This window comes from Sprattus sprattus (genome assembly GCF_963457725.1).
Source record: "Sprattus sprattus genome assembly, chromosome: 17".
Lineage (NCBI taxonomy): Eukaryota > Metazoa > Chordata > Actinopteri > Clupeiformes > Clupeidae > Sprattus > Sprattus sprattus.
Genome location: NC_137915.1, coordinates 12,662,377 through 12,678,141, shown reverse-complemented (window position 1 = coordinate 12,678,141; position 15,765 = coordinate 12,662,377).

Here is a 15,765-nt window from a genome sequence, read left to right as displayed (position 1 = left end):
GCAGTGATGATAAAGAAACACTGCTCGCCTATCATTCATCACCTCCGCCTTGCTCCTATCCCTGCTTTCCTTTACGACTTTAATTCAATTACTTTTCTAATATGAGCCTATTCAGCCAGCACAACTGGACCCTGTCTGCTAAGGACAGACCGTGTGAGTGGTAAAAAAGATGAAGGGAATATGAAAAACAAGGCAAAACAAAGAAGAAGAAAAAAAAGGACAAAAAAACTAAAGAAAAACAAATGTCATTTGCTAGAATGTGAGACATCGTCGTCTAACATACACAGGAGGTCACAGTGCCTGGGGTAACACGAAGGAGAACAGCATGTTAGATGGACAACTTCAATTTTCCATCAATCAAATTACAGTTTATTGCTCAGCTGTGCAACCTTAGGCAACAGACACCCAGGGACTGTCAGTTATGAAACATTACATTTCTGCTATCATATTGGACCCCAGACGCTCAGGCCTTTAAAGCAGGAATGTCACATCGCTGATGACTTTCATTCCCCCTCATTTAGAGCCCGGTTTGCACTGGCTTCTTGCACAGAGGTCTCTATTTTTGGAGAGGTTATAATGATATTATGTTACACAAATTGCATTAGACCACTGTGAGCTAATTTATTATTTCCAATGTAATGATTTTTTTTCTAAAATGAAATTTATTTCAGGATATTATGTGTAATAGTATTTTAATGAGTCTGTTGTAAATTGCCCTTGCGTTCATATTTCGGAATATCCTTTAAATAACCTTTGTTTTCTAATTAACGTAATTCAATCACATTGATGATGCCAGAGGCCCAACTCTTGGGCTATATCAATTAGACCACGATCAAAAGCTACCACAGGACCACATACGACAATTACTGTATCACTGAGGAATACAGGACCTCCAACATCAATGAGGGGAGATGGAGGAGGAAAGCTCGCCAGGCTCCCAGTGCATTGGTGGGCACTTTAAAGCACAACACATGTATACCTCTGATGTGTTAGATGCTCTAGACACAAACATGTTGTAATAAATATGGCAGAAGTCGTAATTAGTGATAAATATATATTTAAAAAATGAATTGATGGGCTTTACGGCATCAGCACAAAATATTTCACCCATTGTTTTGTGTTTTCCTTCATTGGATTAACTCTGATGAGAACTTAGTACAGTATGCTTACTACACAGTTTCACAGGGATAACGTCCAGCTATCAAGGAGGTGGACTTGATGTATGAGCTCCGCAAAATAGCTCACATCACAGATGATTTATTTTTAATTCAAGCACATTAACATAAAACACTTTACTGTCGTCGCATATTTAAACAAGAGGTAATTTGAAGAAGTCGTTTCTAAAAAGCTCTTGACTTGATTTAATTGCCCCAAATGCTGACACCGATGCCAAAATAACGGCACAATGCAAACAACAGGGGCGCGGGTCAATTGTGTAGATGGGTGATCCGGCGGTTAATGACAAGGCAAACATTACGCAAACAAAGCGCTCTCGTTACAAAGTACCAAACATCATTATCGTCCATTAATTGCAGAGTAGTTTATCGCCGGTCTGTGAGTAATAGCAGCCTCAGACGCCACGGCAGATGTAAATGACTGCGGAGTTCCCACGGGAGTGCCAGCCTGTTACCAGCCAGCCAGCCAGCCAGCCAGCCAGCCAGCCAGCCCCCTTCCGCCCGTCTGTGCCACTGGAGAGGACATCCTCCACACAAGGGAGCCAAGAGGGAGTCCTTTGCACCGTCATATGATCCGGTGACGATGCCACACACACACACACACACACACTCACGCCCACACTCACCCCCCTGGTATTTTCCAGAAGGTGGGGGGAGAGGGGTTTTGGGGGGGGTGGGGGTTGGTATGAACTTGTCAGAGGCTTGACGTTATTGTTCTTCAACATGATCCTCAAGATCCTCTGTGCAGGTGTTCCCTCACATCCCATCTCCCCACCTCTCCATGCACACCGCCCCCACCCCCCCTTTGCTGCCTCTGCGGTACCTGCCCCCTCTCTCTGCCAACAAGCGCCCTCCCTCGCGCCAGTCCCCCGTCATTACACGGTGCCATGTAAATCCTCTTGTTTAACATACGGCTGTTTATTCCTGGCACACAGAGGCTGGCTGGCTGCCTCTGTGCATATATGCAAAGCAGGCACTAACGGAGCCAGTGAGCTCGGGGGAGACAGGCAGAGAGGCAGAGAGAGAGAGAGCGCAGGAGCCTGGCGCCTGCTTGGCGATGCTGTGGGCTCCTTCTCGCGGCTGCTCCACATCTGCCAAACAGATGGATGAAACACATGGACCCCGCGCACCCACGAAGAAGACCTCAGACACGTGTAAAATCCTCCGCTGGCTAATTTCGTATTCGCCCGTTAATTGCCTATTACCGCCTTGGGGGTGCGTTTTTCCCTCCTCTCTCTTTCTTTGGCTCCTTCTTCGTTTTTTTTTTTTGTTTTTTTTTACTGTACATAGGAATCCAGATTCAAAGCGGAGGAGTTGCTTCATTTCTTGCAGCAGGACGAAGAAAGGCAGAACTTTTCTCATTTTGTCTCAGGCTCCCTCTAGCTCTATCTGGCTTTATCTGGGAGAAGGGGAAATGAACGCTTCATTATAATTTCCCGCTGCCATCATGCAGATGACATGTTCTGCATTCCGAATATCATTAACGCCTCTCATTTTCATTCTCGTTTCCATGTGCTTGGCAGTTAGGTATTCCTGCGACCGTAATTATCATTCGCGAAGGACCCCCGTCAGCAGGCGTAGATCGTCCTAATAGGCTTGATTTTTTGCCCACCTTGCTGCCACCCACCCCCCCCCACAGCCCCAAAACACTAAAGGCAAGGGAATCCATTGAGTGTTCCTCTTGTGATCTTTTTGTGATCTTGTGAGGGCGCTCGAAAGCATCTTAATTTTGGAGTGAATTCCTTTTTTTCCCCCTTCTCTTCTGACTGCTCCTTCTGGTGGCGCTTAAAACACAACAAAGCGCATTCGCATGCATAATGGCCACTAATTCCGCCTTGCACGCTTTGCCTTCTGATCCATGAAGAGCAGTGATCTAATTTGCATAGCCACATTCAAATGAGCGCTGTTGTAAGTGCCCGTTTAATTAGCTGCCGTTCATCGCGGTTGGGTTCAACTCGTTTGGCTGCCGTCCCGATTTTAACCAGCCATTGTCTTCAAGCAACAAGCATTAATTCCGTCAGAAGGAGAGCAAGAAAGAAAGGGGGGACAAAACGATTTTTTTTGATGATGCGTTAGTTTATTCCGCAATCGCTGTTTTGTTGAGGCTAATTTACGCCGAGTTCCTGCCGTTTCGCTCCTTTAAGCTATCCTCTTTGTCTTGCCTTTGAAATTTACAAAATCTTACAAGAAATCAATACCTAATTGATTATTCACTTTTTTTTTGCAGCTTCAAACAAGGGCAAAGGGGGGTGGGGGTGGGGGGTGGGTGGGAGGGTTAGGGAGTCTTTAAAGAAGGGGGGGGGGTCTCCTTCGCACAGTAGATCCAAGAGCATTTCCCCTTCTGTTTCTCCTAGTCTAGTCTGCAGGAAGAGGAAGGAAGGCAGACAGGCACGCCAAGAGCATCAGGAAGCAGCAGCAGCATTGGGAGCCCCCTGTGAGTGGGGATGATGACGGAAGCGCAGGAGTGCACCCTGCCAACACACCGACGTGAAAACAGTGGTGGCGCAAGAGTGCAGGAAGAAAAGTTCCCACGCCAGAGGTGGAGCCCGATCCCTCTCAGTCAATGGGGAGAAAACAGCTGAGCTACACACGGGACAGAACCTATTGTCAACAGCAGGAGGAGAAGAAGACAAAAAAACTAAACATCACCATCATTATGCTCAAGCTGAGGATGTTTGCGGATTTTTATCGCGGTTACCTTTGTATTCTGTGGCACTTTGTTTACATGGCACCAGAGCGGAGTAGGCACCGTGCCAGCTGGACTTTGGTGAATGGGTGACATACGTCTGGCGTCTAGAGTAAGACACGTGGTAGACTCAGACAAGTGGTGCTGGGCAAGGAGAACGGCAGGCACGCAACACAGCGAGACGCGCGGCAAAGGGGCCACAATACGGAGACAGACAAAGGGGCGTGACGAGAAGAAACAGATGGTAAGGTTGGCGCCGTGCCAAGGCCGGGGGAAATTAATGTGCCGGATAACTGTGCATCAGTGATACTGCCACTTGTTGATTCCTGGTGAATCCTAAATGCCCCCCCCCCTCTCTCTCCCGCCCTAGACGGGTGGCAGGGACACCTCATCCTTGTCACCTGCACCCTAGGAGCCCATCAACGCCTCATGATCATGGGAATGCTGCTGATCTGGGAATATACCTGGACCCCCCCGCCCCCACAACCATCACCTCCCCTTCCCACCTTCTTGACAGGAAGCTTGTATCTATGAGCACTCGGGGCAGGGGGGACTGAAGTAGGTGAAACACAGGCTTCAGCGTTTCCGCTGGCCCCCTTTTCCTGGTTAATGACGAGCAGGGGGGTGGCACTCAAGGCTGCCGTTATGCACCGCATATTAATAACCTGCTGACTAGACAAGTAGACGACGTCTGCCCGCCCTCCCTCCCTTTATTGTGTGGAGCGTGCCACTCACATGGTGAGGGTATTCAGGGAAGAGAGCTACTGCCACGCGCTAACGCAGGACTAACGGATGTAACCGGCCTGATGCCAAAAACACCCACAGTTATTGGGTGTGTGTGTGTGTTTGGGTGGGGGGGGATTTGGGCGCAGAAGGAAAGGAGGAACACCAGAGAGCATCCGCCATCATTTCCCAGAGACAAAAGCTTGTCCCAGGACTGTTTTTTTTTTCTTGGGCTGGGTTCTGTTTTTTTTCCCCTCTTCTTCTCTTCATCTTTTTGTGGAGGGGGAAGGCAGGGTATGATCTGACTCACAGCATATTGCTCAATAAACGTCACTCCGTCTGGACAAAGCGAGACATCATGGGATGCCCGGGGGGTGGGGGGTGCTGGGGGGTGCTGGGGGGGGCTCTGGGAAATCAAATGCGGTGTTTGAAGTAGAACAATTGGAGGTACATTACTGAGAAAGCAATTTGAATTGCCAATGAGGTGATGCATATCTGCATGTTAATTAGAGCAATGCCAAGGTCCCCGTCATCTGGAGTCGCTTAGCGATGGGCAGGTTTTCGCTGGGAGCTCTGTTGGGAGACTGCAGCATGATCTGCATACATTACCAGGTTTTTTTTGTTGTTGTTCTCTCGCTTCATTTTTTCCTCCCGCTAAAACAAACATAAAACGAGCAACGAGATGAATGGAGAGGGTGGAGGGATTGGTTGGATGGGGGGTGGGGGTGGAGGGGTTTCCGAAATTAAAATTATTGATTGATGCCACGGACGTTTTGGAGATCTAATTAGACACGATGTGGACAAAAGCTGATATTATAATAGATTGTTTCGGAGTCTCACAGACAGATTGCGACGGGGGGGTGTAATTTATCTTCCTTTATCAAACGTGGATATTAAAAACGATAATTAGAGCGTTGCAGGGATGGGATGCAAGTCTCACATTCCAATGGAATAAGACTCTTTTTACCAACGTGTTCTTACACGGATGATGTAAATACTGCACTTGGATGAGGTAAGGTAAGTGTCTGACTGGAAATAGACTGCACTGATTTGCTAATCTGCAAGATGATTTAACAACAAGTCAATGTCTAGCGATTGTTGTGTTATTTTCCTGTGTCGTTTTTATAATGGCTGTCAAAACTATCTGAAATAAATGTTACAAAATGTTACAAAATGTGTGGTCATTTCTTTAGGAATGATATTCCATCTGCCATAAAACTACATGGATTTCAAAGCATTTACTAACAATGTCAATGGCAAGGCTTGTTTGCACAGCCCCATCACTAACACTGTATAAACAAACAGAGTCTAAAGCACTGGTTGATGGTATTGAACAAAAAAGCCTATATATATTGACAATTACAAGTACATACATTGACAAGCCCTCTCTCGATCATGAGTTTTTGAACAGCACAGTCCATGCCATAGACAGATGTTAACCAGAATGTTTCAAAAATGTACCACATAAACATGATAAATATTGCACATGAAAGCAGACAAAACACCCCGAGGCATTGGAAAACACAGCGTTATCCTCGTCTGAAATGTCTCGAGATTTCCTCACCACCCATTGACTAGTAGATTTAAAAGAGTTGCTGGGCTGTAAAAAACGAATGCATATGCAGCCCTGGCAATGTCCTCCCCTTTATTCTCCTGGCGTAATGGCTGCATGTCCTTGAATCAGGGAAGCAACATCCAATCCTGTTCCTTCTTTCCCCGTCATAAATGGAATGGTGATAAAATTCAAGAGCCATCCAGCAGATATCCTTCAGAGAATAGACTTACAGAATGGCTCCATTTGTCATGGTGATCGTCAGGTGAAAATACACTGCTTGAGTCATTCCATCTATGCTGGAACGGAGGAAATTAAAATGACTCCTTTTAACCAGTTTGCTATAATTGGTAAGAAAGGGAGCTTGTGGACAAAGTTATTTTAATCAGTTCAGTGAGACCGGAGTTGAAAAAAAAAAGAAAAGAAAAAAGGGGACCATAATTACGTCTAATATCGATACATGTGTACTCATTAAGCCTGTGCCTCATGTTCACTCATAGAGAATAGGAAAACATCAAGTTCCTCACTGCAAATGTCATTACCCTAATGGGCCTTCATTTTCTAGGGTCATTAGGGATAACATTAATGCAACCTCCTGTTTTTATATGCATAGCAAGGCAACTCATGGGTCACCATGTCCAACTCCCATCTCTCAATACGCGGAGAGCACACCCGCGTTGTCCTCGTAAGTGCTGTTTTATGCATATGCACCCTCTCCGCCGGGATTGAACACAATATTTATGAGCTCCGCATGACGTGCATATTATTATTGTTATTATCTGTTTCAGGGAAATAACATTAGCCCTGGCACCGGCAATCACCAAATTGCCTGATTTATGTGGCAGAGAGATGCAAGGGGAACACCCTTCATGCAAAAAGGGTTGTAAAATTTATTTTAGCAGATTAATTAATCTCCTTCCAGCGATCGTGTCACTTTCAGGTCACACCTCTGGTACTGTCAGTTTCACCAGTGAATGCAAGCACACTCCTCACAGGGCTGGACAAACGACCTTTCCTCTGCTCAAAAATGATGGTTTCCTTCTCATCTCATAAAATTGGGGATGTTTGAATATATTTAAATTTTCATTACAAAAGCAGGCCTGCACAGTGTCTTCCATTTTCTACATACAGGAACAGATGCATCGCAAATATTTCCACTGAATGGTTTTAAGTAAGGGTCCACAGGATACACGAGAGAGAAACAATTTCACACTACGTTTGACATTTTCTATAAGAGAACAGCACTTCATGTGGATGTGGATGCAGATCAGGACAGCACCACAGGGCAGAACCTTGGTATATCTAGCTCCTTAGAAACCTATATCCTTTCCACTCTGTTTAACAACATGCTTTGACATACAGTGTATTCCAAACTTCAGCCAACACAGATTAAAATTCTTCTTTCAACTTATCATGTTTTTAAAGTGGATTCTCTCTGGCTACATGTGAGGCTGTACATGCATCAAACAATCCCATTAAATTTGGATTTTGTAAAGAGACAATGTGCTCTCTGTAGCATGTATGAATAGAAAAGTAAATAGACCCATTTGGAAACTCTAATAATCTTGTGCTTAAAACACGATCGACTAGAGATGTCTGTAATCCTAATGAGCAATAGCACCTCCACAAGCTAATATTCCAGATCATTTCACCAGGCAGCCGTCTTCATTTACACAGCCTTGTCAAATCGGCTAGATATATCTCACCTGTGGCTTCCCTTGCTCCTCTGCTCTCTGTCTCTCAGACGACGTGATATCTGTGATTAGATTTTTTCTTTTTTAATAAGTCACTGGTGTTGTAATGTAATATGTGCTCTGCAGTCAGATACATTTGGATTTATAAAAGAACATTTATAATCGAACAGTTCAGAAACGGTTTATTAAAATATAGTGTATGGCATGTGAACACATTATGTTATGTTCCTACAAACTATGTTGTTTTGTAAAGAGAGCATTTTTCTATTTCATAACAAAAAAAAACATGACAACCTATTGTGAACCAGGGTGACGTTTCACGAATACCGATGGACATCCTTGCTTGCGTTCAGTGTTAAAATATGTAGTAGCTGCGACGTGAATAGCCACTTCCACTGGTCAGGCCCTGACTCCTACACCGTTGTTAATGACGTGATGAAGCATGGTAATGGTCAAATGAGGTCCACACATTTACTAAAGCAGCTAATGGAGTGGCCTCAAACTGAATAATCGTTGAAAATGAAAAATTAACTCATAATGAGTGTAAGAAGAGCTTTGTGTCCCAATATTTGAGTTATTACAGCCTGTCATGCCCCGTCAACCACCTGCACACACACAGTGGCTCCATGGTAAGAAGACCCGGTAGCCAATCAGGGTGTGTTTCTCCAAAGCATCGCTGTCTAACCACTTTGATACAATGGTTCACTGCAGATATATTAATATTCATTTTAAAATATATGATACGGGAAATAATGCAGCAAATATCCAGGAATGACTGGTCTCGAGCAGTCATTCCAACCATCCAACTTTGAGACCATGTTTGCGGCTGAAAAACACCTAAATCGCTGAATAATGGTTAGACAACAAGCTTTCTATAAACGCAGCCCTGTTTGAGTTAGACTAGAAGCAAAAGCCAATGGGCTACAATGCCAGCTCTCAAAGTCAATGATATCCCACTGAGGTAAACAAACATCTCACTCAAAATCCCATAGATCCATCCTAGCAGCAGACACATGAGGCCCTCAGTGAGCATCTTAACACCCAGTCTTTCACTGTCAGTTCTTCGCCAGTATATGCCAGCCTTTCACTGAAGTGAAGATGGAGGGACCAATAATTGTGGAGTAATATGCTGCATATGAAGGAACATTCATAATCATTTTGCATCCCACTTCTATGACAGCACACGTGGACGAGTGGAGATGGGGGAGCCATTATGAATGCAGTAATGGAAAGAAAGCAAGTCAGGTACTATCCAAGACTTGAAAGGTAAGACCACGTCTTGCTGTGGATGTAGCCCGTTTTTTATGGCTCTGAGTGCAATTATGGCATAATAACTGCAGTAATTTGAGGCCTCGGTTTACATGGTTGCCTAAAATACATATCCAAAAGCACATGCTTTGAAACACATCCATTTAGCATTTATTTGTAGATTTGTAGAAAAGAGAGGATTTCAGTTTCGATTTTTTTTTTTTAAAGTGAAAGCTCTCACCATAACAAAATAATGCACTTACAGCACACACACACACACACACTATAATAAACGATTCAAAGCACCATGTATTAGACTTCTAGCTCTCATCCGTTGCTTTAACTGAAGGCGCAACCACTATATGCAATTGTTGAATACAAAAGCTTTGTGATCTACTTGCTTCTACGCAAGACACACTGCAGCCACTGAACAACTCAGCACTCCTCCAAGACTATCCCAGCTATCCCATCAGCCCTTGCAGCAGTGCCACTCATCCTCATGTAGCCTGTGGCTTGGCTAAGCCCTTCATGAATTTAAAACCAGCGTTCGTTTCGACGTACTGCAAAATGCAGCAGGCCTTTCCTTGCGTGGCAGTGGGATTGTGATGCAAATGAGCCCTATGATTTGTTATCGTGAACATGGCCGTGGAAGAGTGGCTGTAAAGCTTTATCAATGACCGAGTTCATTTAATTAAAGATTCAGAAGGAGCCCCAGAAGCCTCCACAGGGCCTGACTTGGGATGCAGGGCACGCTTCCAGAGATTATTGTAAATATGTCTGTTGTAAAGGAGTCCACTTCAGGGTAGAGAAAACAAATATTAGGTCCCCACCAATGGCGGAGGGCGACGAGCCACACTCTCCATTTTAATGCTCTGTCTGTGTACTCATGCTTTGCAGGGTCAGATCTACATTTGCCTTCACCCTACCCACACACACACACACACACACACACACACACACACACACACACACATACACACACACACACACACACACACACGGAATTTTTCAAATGTTTTCCGAAATACGGGATGTGACTGAGATAACATTGCCAGAAGAGAGACAGTCGAAGGAAAAAGGAAGAAAAGAAAAAGGAAGCCAGCATCCGGGAAGAAGGAAAATTTAAAAAAAAAAATCAACGGAGATGTGCTCTTGAATATAGAGCCCCATTTCGCTCAACATGGAGCTAGTCACCCTGATTTGTATGTAAGTGCAATGCCCCCACCTGTGTCCTGCCATAATGAAAAACTACTAATGGCTAAAACTGTCACTCACAGAGCCTGTAACACGAATCCCGACCTACCCTTTGGGGCAGACGTGTGCTATGTTTAAGCATATTGTCATTTAAACTGTAGCAGAAATATTGATTCCATAGGCTGAATTTTTAAAAGTAATGATTACACCCCCGGTAGCTTGATTAAACCCTATTGCTATTGACGGAAATGTTGCAAAGAGCTGCAGAACGCCACTGGATCACAATCATGCTGATTGGAGCGCCCGCATCTCCCCTGTTCAGTTTTCGCCTACCTTAAGTCAAAATGGCCTCCCCCCCAATCCCCTACCCCCCGCCCAGCAGCGCACACCTCCCCACCCCCGCACAATCAATGAGAAGGCATCCAGTATATTAAACCTGTCTGGGGCTGGAATCTCAAACACAAGCGACATGGAGCCTTTGAATGAACTTGCTGCTGACTTTGGGGTGAAATGGTTCCTTTCACAGAGATTAGTCGGAGAGCTCTTTCAGCTAATTAAAGAGAAAGAGCCAGTATCCTGCATGAATGGTGGTAATAACAGATGATTTGGGGCTAAACGGTGGCAGGACACTGGGGGTGAGGGACTGGACTGTGTTTAAAGGTGGGTCTTGCCAGCTTGCCGATAAAGGACAGGTGTTCAAATCAGAGGGAGCAGATAAAGCACTTACCATGGTCGCTTTCTTCGGACTGCCTTGAAGGACTGAGTAGACTCACCCCTACATAAAAAAAGAGAAAAGAAGAAAATATATTAATCAGCAAAGCTTCACAGAAAGGTTTCCTAAACACGTGGCAAATACCAGTATATGCCAGCCTTTCACTGAAGTGAAGATGGAGAGACCAATAATTGTGGAGTAATATGTGCATATGAAGGAACATTCATAATCATTTTGCATCCCACTTCTATGACAGCACACGTGGACGAGTGGAGAAGCCATTATGAATGCAGTATTGGAAAGAAAGCAAGTCAGGTACTATCCAAGACTTGCAAGGTAAAACCACGTCTTGCTGTGGATGTAGCCCGTTTTTAAAGGCTCTGAGTGCAATTATGACATAATAACTGCAGTAATTTGAGGCCTCGGTTTACATGCTTGCCTAAAATACATATCCAAAAGCACATCCTTGCCTAAAATACACATCCAAATGCACATGCTATGAAACACATCCATTTAAGTGGTAAGTGCATGAACAAACTATTACCTTTAGCATTGAAAAACTATGTCATGCTAAACGCAAGGTGCAAGTGTTTCTGTCATGTTTATGTATAGAATCAACACCTTTGTGAAATCACGGATACCAAGCATTGCTAAACCAACAGTAAAATCAGTATTGAGAGGGGTAACATACAACCAGTCTTTAATGAAGAACAAACCTCCAAGTTTCTCTCCTGGCTTTAACTAAACCCCTAAAAACTCATCTCTGTTCCTCAAAAGTACATCTTTAGAAGTTTGTTTTCATGAAAACAATCCATTCATGACAACAGAATGATGTAGATGTAACTCTACACCTTTGCCTCATATAGCATTTGCAGAATTTAGAATATGCAAATTAGCTACATCTGGCTTCTTCTATCTCTCGTTTGGATGTGGCCTTTGCTAATGGTATGTAAAGCCCCGCCCCACAAGTGACAGGATTGGGTCCTTAGGTATGTGATCAGGCTGTCTGATCCTGTGTTTTTGAGACGGTCATTGGTACACTGTAGTTCCAACAAGGAAATACTCAGCCATGGCGTTGACTGCTTATTTTGCTGATGATATGTTGTGTATCATATAAAAAACACCATATGGACATATTACAAGGTTAGAAACTTTATTTTCACTGGAGGGGGTCTTGAAAGGGTGATCATGAGATCAGTGCTAAGAGTAACCCTAGAGGCCTGTAAGCACCTGGCAAATAAATCAGATAAATCATCAAATAAATGACTGGTGTATTTTCTTCCTCAGAGTCCATCTGAGCTCTATTGCAAGCCATGTGTAAAAACAGTGGTTACCTACGAGAGCAGTTGATTACACGATCGTGTGGTTAGTTATTCAAAAATAATAGATATCTGAACAATTTGACTGACCAAAAAGTATTCATTATTATATGGCAACGACAGTACAAGCATTCTGATTGGCTAATGAGTAGTAATGCCAACTGCGTATTGACCTCCTCGAAGGTCGGCCGGTCTGATAAGTATTTTTAATGCCCTCCAGTGACATCATCTTAAAAATGAGTGATATTAATAGACATCAACAGCCATGAGGAAATTCATGGAATGTTTAGTACTGATAGCATCAGGACTCCTATTATGAAATTATCTGTGAACAGGAAACCAGTTGAATGTACCATGACAGTTTATGACAGTTGAAGAATAAAGACTCAAGAACTCGCGGACATTGTGATATCGGGTAATACTTTATAGGACAAGTCAGTGCAATTCAGAAGCAGCAAAAATGTGTTATTGAAAGTGATGATGAAGACTAGACTACTATAGTTTGAATCACTTGTGTTTGACTGTAAATTGAAGCCATTTTAGCTGAGCCCTGTTGTCCGTTTTCTTGTTTGCTAGGCAACACCTGAAACACACTGTTGTGAGAAGACTTGAGAGCTGAACAAAACAAGATGTTTTCTATTTACAATTGCCATTTATTTTCATTTACAAAAGGAGAGCTAAAAATGCCATATAATAAACAACCTACTAACTTCGGCTTTGCCTCAGTCTGATATTTCCCGTCATGACCTCTCTCTCGGTTAGTAAGTAGTTAATATTTCATATCAATAGTTATGAACAAAGATGAAGTGTTATTCAGAGTTGTATTTAATGCTTTGTAAATGAAGGTAATAAAATGTATATAAAAAGACTGAATGCATGTAATTAGTCTTTGTAAAGGGATTCCTTTCGGTGTACTTTTCAGTTTCATTCCTGTCTTACTTCTATTGTTGCAATGGCAAGACTTACCACTTTCTCTCCCCTAAATAAAGACTTCAGCTGAAAACAGGAGATGTGCTGTTATCTTAAGTAGACAAAATGTTCAAATGATCTCCTGGCCGGAGGCCAGTGAAGACTGCCTCTGTGTTTGGGATGAGTGCTTTCATCTTAAGTGAATTTGGTCAGAGCAATGCAATTTCACAACCCAAGTACTCCAGCTGTTTAAAGTTAAAGTTCCAAGGTAACCATGGCGCCCCATTCCTTTAGCACAGATGATAACATGTGGAATAAGTTTGGATGCTTTCCTCCAAACATTCCCACTGCTTTTACTTTTAAAGGAGTTTCGACACTAGGGCTTTAGCCGTATCAGGTAAACAGGACACAGGTCAATGATAAAACAACATACACAGTCCAAAAATGTCTGAGCAAGGGGGAAACGAAAGGTAATCAGGCCACTATTAAATTCATTTGGTGCGGAGCTGGAGATCCTTATGCAACTGATGCTAATTGTCATGCAAGATGATTATATTTACAAATGCACTGGCCTCTTGGTTGGAAAATATGGTTTCATGCAGATGCCAATCAGTTGAGTAAGATGAAAAATCGGTTCCCTTTTTCTCCGTTGCGGTAAGTTAGTCCACTACTATGGCTTCCTATCATTACTACAGTAAGGAGGAGTCACTCCTGAGGTCTGTTATGGTCTGCAAATCTATTCATGGAACAAGAATGAAACGTAAGTGGTTGGAAAGTCAGGTAGGAAAATGATTATTATGTAAGACGAAGACAAGCAAATGAAGCCTCCAAAAACAAAACAAAACTGACTATGGAAAAATATCCCTCATCCATTTTTCTCCATTGCATTGTATGATGATGACACATACACATATACACACACACACACACACACACACACACACACACACACACACACACACACACACACACACAAACACACACACACACAGATTTAGTCACAAATATGATAACAAATATACAGATGCACAGAGTCAATGAAATATGCACACACACACACACACACACACACATACACACACACACACACACACACACACACACACACAACCACAAACACACACAGACACACACACAAAAACAAGCGCGCACACACACAAATACAGACACGGATACAGACACAGAACAAAACCAAATTTCTGTCTTCTTTTCTGCTACCATTTTGAGGTAATAGATGGATGGAGGCCTGGGATGGTCCACAGAGTGTCAGAGACGGAGCCCAGAGCCATCTGTCAGCAGCAAGGCCAGGTGACATACTGCCACCTCTAAGTTGCCTTGACGCTCCCCTGATGCTGTACACTGGTGCAGGCAATACTTGCATAAAAATAGAGCATAAAAAAAAACAGAAACACACAAACACACTGATAGGTACACACACATCCACGGGCACATAGATAGACACAATATGCATGCATACATACAAACACAAGCATATACACACAGATTGACAGACACACACATTTTATGTACACACATACATGCATAAAAAGAGACATAGACACACACATACACATGCTTGACACTCTGTGCATGCTTATTTCTAGAGGAAATGACATCCGGTGAGAACCTTTTTCCTCTTTTCTACAGACTAAAGATATGCAACATTCTACTGCTTGTTCACCAACATGGCAAAGACAGCAAAAGGACATTCAAACGTAATTACAAATATTCCTCCTGTGGTATGGTATGAAGGAGTGTTTGTAATAACATTTGAATAACCAAAGCCTGGCTGTTGAACTAGGCAGCGCTGGGAGAGAGATGGGGTGGGATACGTTAGGGGGCATTTGTCTATTGGTGGGTTTTCCGTACACACTGATAGGTTAACAGCATCTGTATGTCAGTGTGATTAATCCATACATTGACCAATGGTCTCATTCGATGGGGGAGTTTATTAGCTACAAAATAAGCCCTGATTGGTTGGACTTTGACAATTCCTGCTCGATATAGGTGACTATTTCTAATGCCAAAATCAGCGCATGGGACGCGTTTATTGGTAATAGCACTTTGTACATGAATAATGTTAAGTGTAGCAGTATTCTGCATGGCTATCTCTGATCAAGGAATTAGTACAACATTAATCACTAAACAATTCCACATTCCACGCCTAGAGTCTTAGTAAAGATGTTAAATATTAACTATATGTCAGAATATTTTTCTTACTTGAGGTCCAACAAAGTATAATAATAATGATAGAACACTCCCCTACATCTAGGGTTATGGCATGAACAGTCTACCCTACTGACAAGTTTTAATAAAAAAATGATATATAAAAATATATAGTTTCATTGACTTCTGTATATCTGTTATGATATTTTAGTTGTGTACGGAACACTGTTAACTTACATTAAGTGTGTATAGGGTGCGGCCTACAGGTGTCTGCATGCCTGTATGGGGGCTAGTGCATATGTGTCAGTTTATGTGAAAGTAAGATTTTCTAAGAGCATATATGTGTGTATGTTACTACGACTGTTAATATGTATGTGTGTGTGTGTA